Source organism: Cyprinus carpio, chromosome B24, assembly GCF_018340385.1.
Source record: "Cyprinus carpio isolate SPL01 chromosome B24, ASM1834038v1, whole genome shotgun sequence".
In the NCBI taxonomy this organism is placed as follows: domain Eukaryota; kingdom Metazoa; phylum Chordata; class Actinopteri; order Cypriniformes; family Cyprinidae; genus Cyprinus; species Cyprinus carpio.
Window position 1 is genome coordinate 21,197,544 of NC_056620.1, and position 9,386 is coordinate 21,206,929.

General features: G+C 33.7%; 1 long non-coding RNA gene across 1 annotated transcript; it reads right to left on the reverse strand.

Annotated features, from left to right (window-relative positions):
* Window positions 1–6,235: 6,235 nt before the first annotated feature.
* LOC122142302 lies at window positions 6,236–8,068 on the reverse strand. Its single transcript, XR_006158507.1, has 2 exons — window positions 7,972–8,068; window positions 6,236–6,268 (listed from the first exon to the last, which is right to left on the reverse strand). It is a non-coding gene; the product is annotated as an uncharacterized LOC122142302 (long non-coding RNA).
* Window positions 8,069–9,386: the final 1,318 nt, after the last annotated feature.

Sequence of the window (9,386 nt, forward strand, 5' to 3'; positions counted from 1 at the left end):
GTGATATGTCGTATAGGAGCAAAATAAGAAAAAGATGAGCATTTCAATATTGATTTGTACTTTTTAAAATATTACGGCTACTTTCAGACTCACAATCTATAAATATCACTAAACTTGTTATTTTAAATCGTTTTACATAATTTAATTTGCAGTGCGAATATTAATTGCAAACAATGCTCTTCAGTTCTGTGTCTTACGCACAACCCCTTTATTGGGTTATTTGCCAGAATTACAGACAAAATTCATATCAAGAAATAATTCATAAATGTATGTTCAAGTACACTCGCTCTCAAAACAACTACGATGTAGATTGAATGTAATTGAGTTCATTATATCAAATCAAATCACATTCTAAAGAATATAAAATTATAAGATGAATATAAGGGCTGAAATAAGTATAAAAATATACGATTTAGATTGATATCACAGATTAGTAATTACAGAACAGGTAACATTTACTCTCACTATTATAAAAAAGACTTGGTCCACATGAATAAATCCTTAGTATATTGTGGATTTCGTCATGAGTTGGATAGAAACAAATTGAAATAACTTGCAGTAATTATTTGTATTATACAAAAATGTCTTCCATTTTGCAATACTACCATGTATTTGTAATGTTCATAAACCATGTGTGATTTCGTCGGGGTGCCTGTTTTAAAACATGATCACTCCATCCACACCTACACGCCCAGCATCACAACACACTTACATGTTTAAATGTAAGTTGATTTCTTAACAGTGTGATCAATAACGTAAATGTTGTGCCCGTGTAATCTGTGGGACACGCGATCGTGATCGAATGTACGCATTAAGTCTTAACTCAAAACTTTTTTCATGACATATAAACCAAAGAAAAAATTTGAGTATTCAACATCATGGTGCATCTATAGATACATGTTTTACCCAATCATGCTACGAAAACGAAACTCTGAGACTATTATTCATAATTTAAATGAGATATGTTAAAACTACAATATGAGTTCTACAAGATACTTAAGCTTAAACCTTAAAATAAACAGAATAAATGAACATTTTTCAACCTTTCAAAAATTTAACACACTAAAGCCTAACCAGCAACACATGAATGAAAATTAACAAATCGCCCTCGAACATTACTCATGAACAAAATTTTGACGCTGATGGGGAAATACTTACTAAAGCTTAAAAATGCAATATAAGGTGAATAATTAATAACCTAATAATATATTCATACATTATATACGTGACCCAACAGAAACATTGAAGCCCACGGCAACCCTTACCGCATACGTCCACGTTTAGTCTCCTTCCACACAAACGCTCCACAATCAAGCATCTTCAGTTCTATCTGACAACGGTTAGTTACATTACCACCTACGTCCACGCAACTAAACAATAAACAACAATAACTACCAGCAGCAGCCACAAGAGGCCAGACCCGGGACAAGCAGAACTCCTCACCCACAACTGAATTCAGCAATCAACAGGAACTTCTTCTCAAAATCACTCATCGCCATAAGATTATAAAACACAACAAACCGCACAAAACTGGTTCTTCTTCAGTTCTCTAATACTTCTTCATCTGCATGAGGACCAAAATTAATTTTTCAGGAAAACCGAACCACATCAAAACCATACACTTACCTCACAATTTAGATTAATTATTTCCTCGGCCTGCTTTATAATGAAAATATTGAGCCAAGATTTAGATGGACTATGACTGTGCCATTCAATTGATGCCTATTATCGACCTTTGTCCACCAGTTATACGTATCATGGATGATATAACCTCTATCTAACACAGATATTAAATATCACTATCAGTATCAAAAGTCCTGCAATGAAAGCCACCTGATAATTTGGTTTGTGAGACGAGAAAGTCAACCCAAGAATAAACATATTTGACTGACACATCACAGTACAACAGGAGTGCCTCTGTTGCTGTGAAATGAAAACATTACTCGAAATTGAATGAAAATAACCAATGATACCTTTATTAGCCCACAGAATATTGAATAGTCAATGGTGTTTATGGCTGTCATTCAGCGTAAATCGTATGTGGAGTGTGTTGTTTGCAGGTGATTTGATCTAGAGTGTTCCAGTGCTATGGAGCGTTTTATGAGTGCTGTGAGTTTTTAAACACTTCAATCACTGACACACACAAACAATCTCCATCCAACCATGGACTTCATGCTATCGCATCTTCACTAGCTGGACTCTTCACCCAAGCGGGTTTTGCTCCAGGTTTGTGGAGACACAAGTTTGATATCAATTCATTTCTCCAGTATATTGCAAAGTTTTGAGTTGATTTTCTTCTTGTTGTGGTGTTTCAGGTGTAGAGGACAGATCAGCGTCACTCAGAGTCCCTCTACGACAGCCGCTCAACCATGATAAACGGCAAAATCCACCTGTAAACCACAGAAATGTTCAGGATTATTTGATTAATGATCATTTTTTGCCTGGTACTGTACAGAAACCTGGAGAAGCCCCTAAACTCCTGATTTATAGTGCAGACACCCTTGAGTCCGGAACTCCATCTAGAGTCATGCAGTGGATCTAAAAGAGATATTTCACTCTGAACATCAGTGTAGTCCAGTAGTGAAGATTGCCTGGACATTATTACTGCGTCAGAGTTCCGATGAAAGCAACAGTACAGATTGAGTTCAACACAGTGATAAAGAACGTGGCTACAAAAACCTCGGTCGTTCAGAGTCACAGTGACTGAAACTGATGCTGCAGCTGATCAAACACTATCACACACTTCACAGAAGAAAGAAACAAATATGAGATTAATATCAATTTTGTTGAGGTCCTCATTAATTTTAAAGATTATTACAATTATTTGGATATATAGTAATGATCTTTTTTTTTTTCCCCAGAACTGTTAGGATGATCCTCTCTCTACTAATCAAACTCACGTTCATTTTCAAATCAAAGACATTTTTGATTATGTATTTCGTTCTAATGCCATAATTTTCTTTCTTATTTCTACATTATACTTTTTTTATTTCCCAAAGAGCATCAGCAGGATATTAAAAGGTGTTGCTGCTTGAATATGTTTAATTCATCATCTTACAGCAAAAAGACTCCATTCTTCATTACAGTTGTTTCATTACATTACATTACAAGTTCATTCATGAGCTATAAAAAATCTTAATGAACACTTACCACTCTCAAATCGTCATAACTGTCTCATCACTCAAATTAGCAGAGAAGTGAAACGGATCCAGGTCAGAGCGTTTGAACCCAATCAACAGTGAAACTGTGCATTTGAGCTCTGAAATCCGATTATGGCATTGACAGCTTTAGTGATTCTGATCGTCTCAGAATAGAGCAGCGCTCCGTCTCCAGAGACCATGTTCAACCCCAAGAGCTTCAGTTCACAATTTACTGCTAACAGTCACAGCTGGTTCTTAACTATTACAATCCATTAACAGCAGCTGAAAGAAAATCTTTCATTTTCACTTCATACTGACGTCGAAGCACTTGTATGAAATGCATTTATGTACAGATTAAACAGGTGAGCTGCTTGTGGTTTTTGCTGATCAAAAAAAGTGACAGTATTACTAAGAGTTGGCACAGCAGTAACAAATGAATGAAAAAACGCTTTTTTTGCTGTGGTATTGTGAATATATTTTATCTTTATTTTATAATTTTTTCTATCCCAGAGTCACAGAGGCTGGCATCAAGGTGAGAAAAAGGGGGGGGGGGGGAAGTGCACACACAGAAGCGAAGGAAGCAATTTTTAGGATGCCGACAAGAGCAAAAACCTGGAACAGGGCAGCTGCATGCCTGGGTTCGAGGCAAAGAAATGTGCAAAATTAGTCAGAATTAATTCATAAATGAATTCTAGATTCTAGAATGGATGATATGCATGATGCATTTTTAAAATCAAATTTGTGAACCTGAAAATGCATAATTTAAAAAAGGCATTAGCATGACTAATAATGAAAAACAGATTTCAAACCGTATCTTAATTTCAAACAGAAAAAGTAATTTCAAATATAAGTGATGATACCGAGTTTTTACAGTGTAAAATATAATACAAGCCACAGTATTACATGTCTCCTCCTCTACCTCATTCCTCTTTCTTGAGTATTAGCAAGAGACTGTCCTTCCCACCCTAGAAACCTGGCAGAATTTTAGTCTCCTTTAAGGATTTTTAAAACCTGTGAAGAAGTTTTACTTCTTTTTTCTTTGATCTTCATCTGTCTCCACGGTGTAGAAGCAGAGCAGACCTGCGGGCTGATCCACATACACCCCATAAGTGCAGCACTGAGGCACGTCTGACACTCTGCTGCTGGTTCCTTTAGGCCAGGCTTCAATCAGCAGGATCCGCCCAACCCAGACCCCACGACTCCTCGTTCTCCCCGAGGGCCACAGGGACCGTCGCCTGCCTTCCTCCCAGCACCTCATATGCTGCTCCTATAACCACCCAGCCCAGAGGTACAGCACCTCCCAATAACAGCGCGACGCCCAGGACAGACTCCTTACATAGCACCTGTACACACACACACACACACACACACACACACACACACACACACCACACACACACACACACACAGAGGACTGCTCGTTATTATTTTGTAAATAATGCATGAAAAGATGAGATAGAAACTATTTTGTAAATAATGCATGCGAGAGATCTTGTATGTGTGTTTTTTACTGCATTCTTAAATGCTGAATCGGCCCACAACTCCAAAACATATGGTTCCAGATATGTTTTGTTCATTTTAAATATTTTTGATGATAGTTGACATTTGTATCATCTCACTTAGCCGAAAGACCCTCACTAAATTAATGCACTGTAAATTATTAGTTATTATTAATAATAATACAAAATAATAATTAACAGGCATCATTTGTGAAGGTTTTTCTATACTGGCAAGTAATAATAATAATAATAATAATAATAATAATAATAATAATAATAATAATAATAATACTTACCAATAAAGAAAAACCTTCACATATTGAATTTTTATTATTATTATTATTATTATTGAGTACATTTTATTGGCTGTTGCTTACTATTTTAAAAGTTAATTAAATGTTTATAAGTTATCAATGTTAATAATAAAAAATGCAATGCATTCATTTGTGTGAAAGTTTTATTATGCTGTAAGTAATAATAATTATGATAATAATGAAAACTAATATAATGATAAATAATTGTTACTATTATTATTATAATTGTAGACATTATCATTAATATTAGATTCTTTTATGTTTTGTTGCTCACTAAATTAAAAGTTATTAAATTATTTAATGATCAATGATTATCAGAATTATGCAAACATTTAAATTATATATATATATATATTATATATATATATATATATATATATATATATATATATATATATATGTATGTATGTATGTATGTAGTATGTATAATATGTATTATATATATATATATATATATATATATATATATATTATACTATCTATATATATATATAAAACAAGTACTGTAAGTTAATTAAGTTAAACTTCTGCTGGACAAATTATTAATTGAATAACCAATGCACTGTGAATTATAATTATTTTTATTATTAACAACAATCAACAATTAAGTGTCTTTCACAGAGGTCTTTCTGCTAAGTAGGTGTGTGTGTGTGTGTGTGTGTGTGTGTGTGTGTGTGTGTGTGTGTGTGTGTCCCCATTTTTCAAAACGTTTACAAACCATACAGAATTAGTTTTTTTGAGAAAGTACAAAATGCACAAAATTTCCTGTAAGGGGTAGGTTAGGTGCAGGGTTGGTGTAGGGACGATAGAATAGAATATACAGTTTGTACAGTATAAAACCCATTACGCCTATGGGATGTCCCCCCAAAAAACAAACATGCGTGTGGTGTGTTTTACCTGAGGACTGTGGTCAAATCTCTCTGGCCTGTCCAGGTCAAGGACACACCTCATCTGTCATGCGGGACCACAATTTTAAGCCCCGCCCCTCAGTCAACCACAGCACTTTATTGGCAGTTCGTTCGTCCAATGAAATATTGAGCCAGTCTAAGACCAAAGGAACAGGGAATTAGTTGTGTTTACTGATTTAACTAGAGTTTGATTGTCTGTGAGTGTGACTCACATTTGAGCACTCCTCTCGGGACGTCGGTTTCTGGGATGTTTGGCTCATAAATTGGAAGTTTTCTAAAGATATGAGAAATATCAGTTTAGATTTAGATTTCATCCGTATAAAGTTAAATAATACTTATCATTATCATGCAGACAGAGGTTGAATTCATCATACCAGCAGGAGTATTTCCGGCTTTGATTTTCCTTCCTGGAAGAAATAAAAAACCAGTAGTTTAATACAGGCACATATTCTTTCTATTATGCAGTTCTCTGTTTGTTGTTAGGATGACAAAATGTTTAAATGGTAAATTTTTGCTGTATCTTCCTCATCGCAGTGCTTGTAGGCGGGGTTTACAGCTCACGCAAGCAGAGCGCGAAGCGTCAAACGTTGAAAGAGAGCAAGGTAAGACGATCGTACTAGCAAAACATTTTAAATTTGTTCAGCTGATTTACGACATGAAATGTTAAAAACGACCGACAGTAATATCCAGGGATACAATCTACTCAACTTTGTTCTCAAATATGTGCAGTTTTGAATGAAAATGCGTATCAATTTCGTCATTCATTGTAAATCCTAACTAAATGTGACGAGACATGACGTTTTTTACATTATTATTTGCAAGTAGTTCTCAAAATTATTTTACCATCTAAAAAATTAACTTCAGTATTTCCATTTATTTTTGTGCTTTATAAAAATCAAGGCATGGCTACGGCCTTGTTTGTACCAATAGATGAACTTTATAAATGGGTAAACGTTATATGACCTCTTGTCAAGTTCAGTCTGTGTCCTCTCTGATATGAGTCTATAGTTAAGCCACTGAAGACACATGATCTTTGGCACCCGTTTCAGACATGTGGCAATGTACTGTGTGTATGAGTGTGTGTGAAAGTAACCCACGACCCAATAGCAGTGTGAAATGATTTATAACACTTGTTCAGTACTTCTGATAATGTGGCAACCCTGATACCTACAGTACAGCTGAATGATACCCCGACCCCAAAACTGATGCATCTGCATTTGGATAATTGACATCATGCTTCAGTTTAATTTATACTCATGTTATTGTACTCCCTGTTGCATTGACATTCTCGACACATTTGCTATAATTTAAATCGCATGCATTGATTTGATAATAAATAAACTTGACATAATGGCCTCATGCACACCCTTTGAAACTGTTGCTTGTTACTTAGATTTAGATTTAGAGTCACTGATATACTAATATACATTTTATACATATACTATTATATTTTTTGTAGAAATTGCTAGTACTTTTCACAAATAATGACATAGAAATTAAACATGATATAACTGCATTGAATTAAACATGACATTTTGAAGCGTGAAACTAGAAAGACTGAAGTTTTTTCTCACTCTCCAAAAATCTTTGTTTTATTTACAGCTTTGTAGCTTTTAATATTTTCAATAAGATTTTACTTTGCTATTTTCATTTCATTTAATTAAGTTTCAGTTTTTAGTGTTAGTTTATTTATAGTTGTTTTAGAACTCAAACTTCATGAAAATGAGAAATGTTGGTAACTGAAATAAAACAAGTTTAATTTTATTTTAAGGATTTTTCTTTAATTTTATTTTAAGACAGTTTCAGACTGAACTCAGTTTGCTTTGTAACATTCTATATGTATTTTAATATTTTAAATATTAATTATTTACTATCTGTACTAATTCAGTTTTTTAGGTAGGCTACATTTGCTTTTTCTGTACGATGCCTATAATTTTACAGCTAAATAATGTAACAAATAACAATGTAACAAAACACACACACACAAAATATACATTTAAAATGTTTGCATAAAAATAGAACCTGTACATTACAACCTCATTTGACTACAGAAGATACTTTCTGAGATTTATTTGTGGGTTAGTTCTTAATTATGATAGTAATGCTTTACCTGTCTTCTTGATTTGAGGCGCCATAATTCTTGTGCTTGAAGGCATTTTGATGATTGAGTTTGAGTTTGTCTGTATGTAATGTGTCTGGATATGCACCTTACCACGTCGTGTGTAAGGTGCAGTGGCTCTTTTATAGCCGACATATAGTGCAGAGAGATGGGCACATGGCCACTAGAAACCATAAGGAGGGCGTTTCCAATGTCACGGTTTGGCCAAATAAAGGCAGCACATCAGAAACACAAATGCACAGACAGACACATCACTGGAGTGATGTAACGGACCACAAACTGGGTCAAATCACACACACACACACACACACACACACACACACACACACACACACACACACACACACACACACACACACACACACACACACACACACACACACACACACACACACACACACAGAGATACCTGCAGATGTAAATGGAAGCTGCCATCAGGGTTATTATAGTTACAGTAAATTAAACCATATTACAAAAATATATCACTTCAAATAAAAAAGTTGAAAATGTAAAATAGAAATATGAACCACATTTCCACTTAATGTACTAAAATTGCTAAAGCTAAGACAGAAATAAAATGAAAAACTATATACATACATTTGAAAATACATTTATTAAGCACACAAGAAAATTACTAAAACTTTAAAATTAAACACAAAAATTTAAATTAAATCAAAATGAATAAAACCTGTAATATCTAAATGATACTAAAAAACACTGTTTGCTACAAAATCTACATAAAATAAATAATGTAATAATATAAATAACTTAAATGAGTATCAGTATGTTAATTAGTAAAGATTCCCAAACCTACCTAACCCAAAATCATTTTGTTTTGCATAGAGAGAGAGAGAGATAAAAAAACTTATGAACCACGGTTCCACTTAATGTAATAATAACAGAAACACAAAATTATTAAAACTAAGTAAAATGGAAAAAAAAAAAAACTGAAATAAAAAACTATCAAAATATAAAAAAAATCAAAATAGTAATAAAATCTAGAATAGTATGTGAAATGTATAATAAATTATATAATAATTTAATTAAATTCTAAAATATTTATCAATCTATTTATTTTGTGTTATTTATTGCTTGCTTTGTATTTTTGACTTGGTTAGATACACAGATGTGGTTGTTTTTATCATGGTGAGAACTGTCTATTCATGTTTTGTACCAAGCTAACAATATGTCTATCCTCTAAACCTAACCTTCACAGAATCCTTTATGTATATTCCATAAAATGTTATTAGTCTATATTCATTGTGTGGATTGTTGCCCACCTGAGGAAACAAATCACTGAAGCTGCACACCGCATGTGAATGTTTCTAATGACAAAGTGACATTGAGAAAGTAACGTGGTGTAAAGAAAACAAAGGAGTATGTGTGTGTATACTGTATGTGTGTGT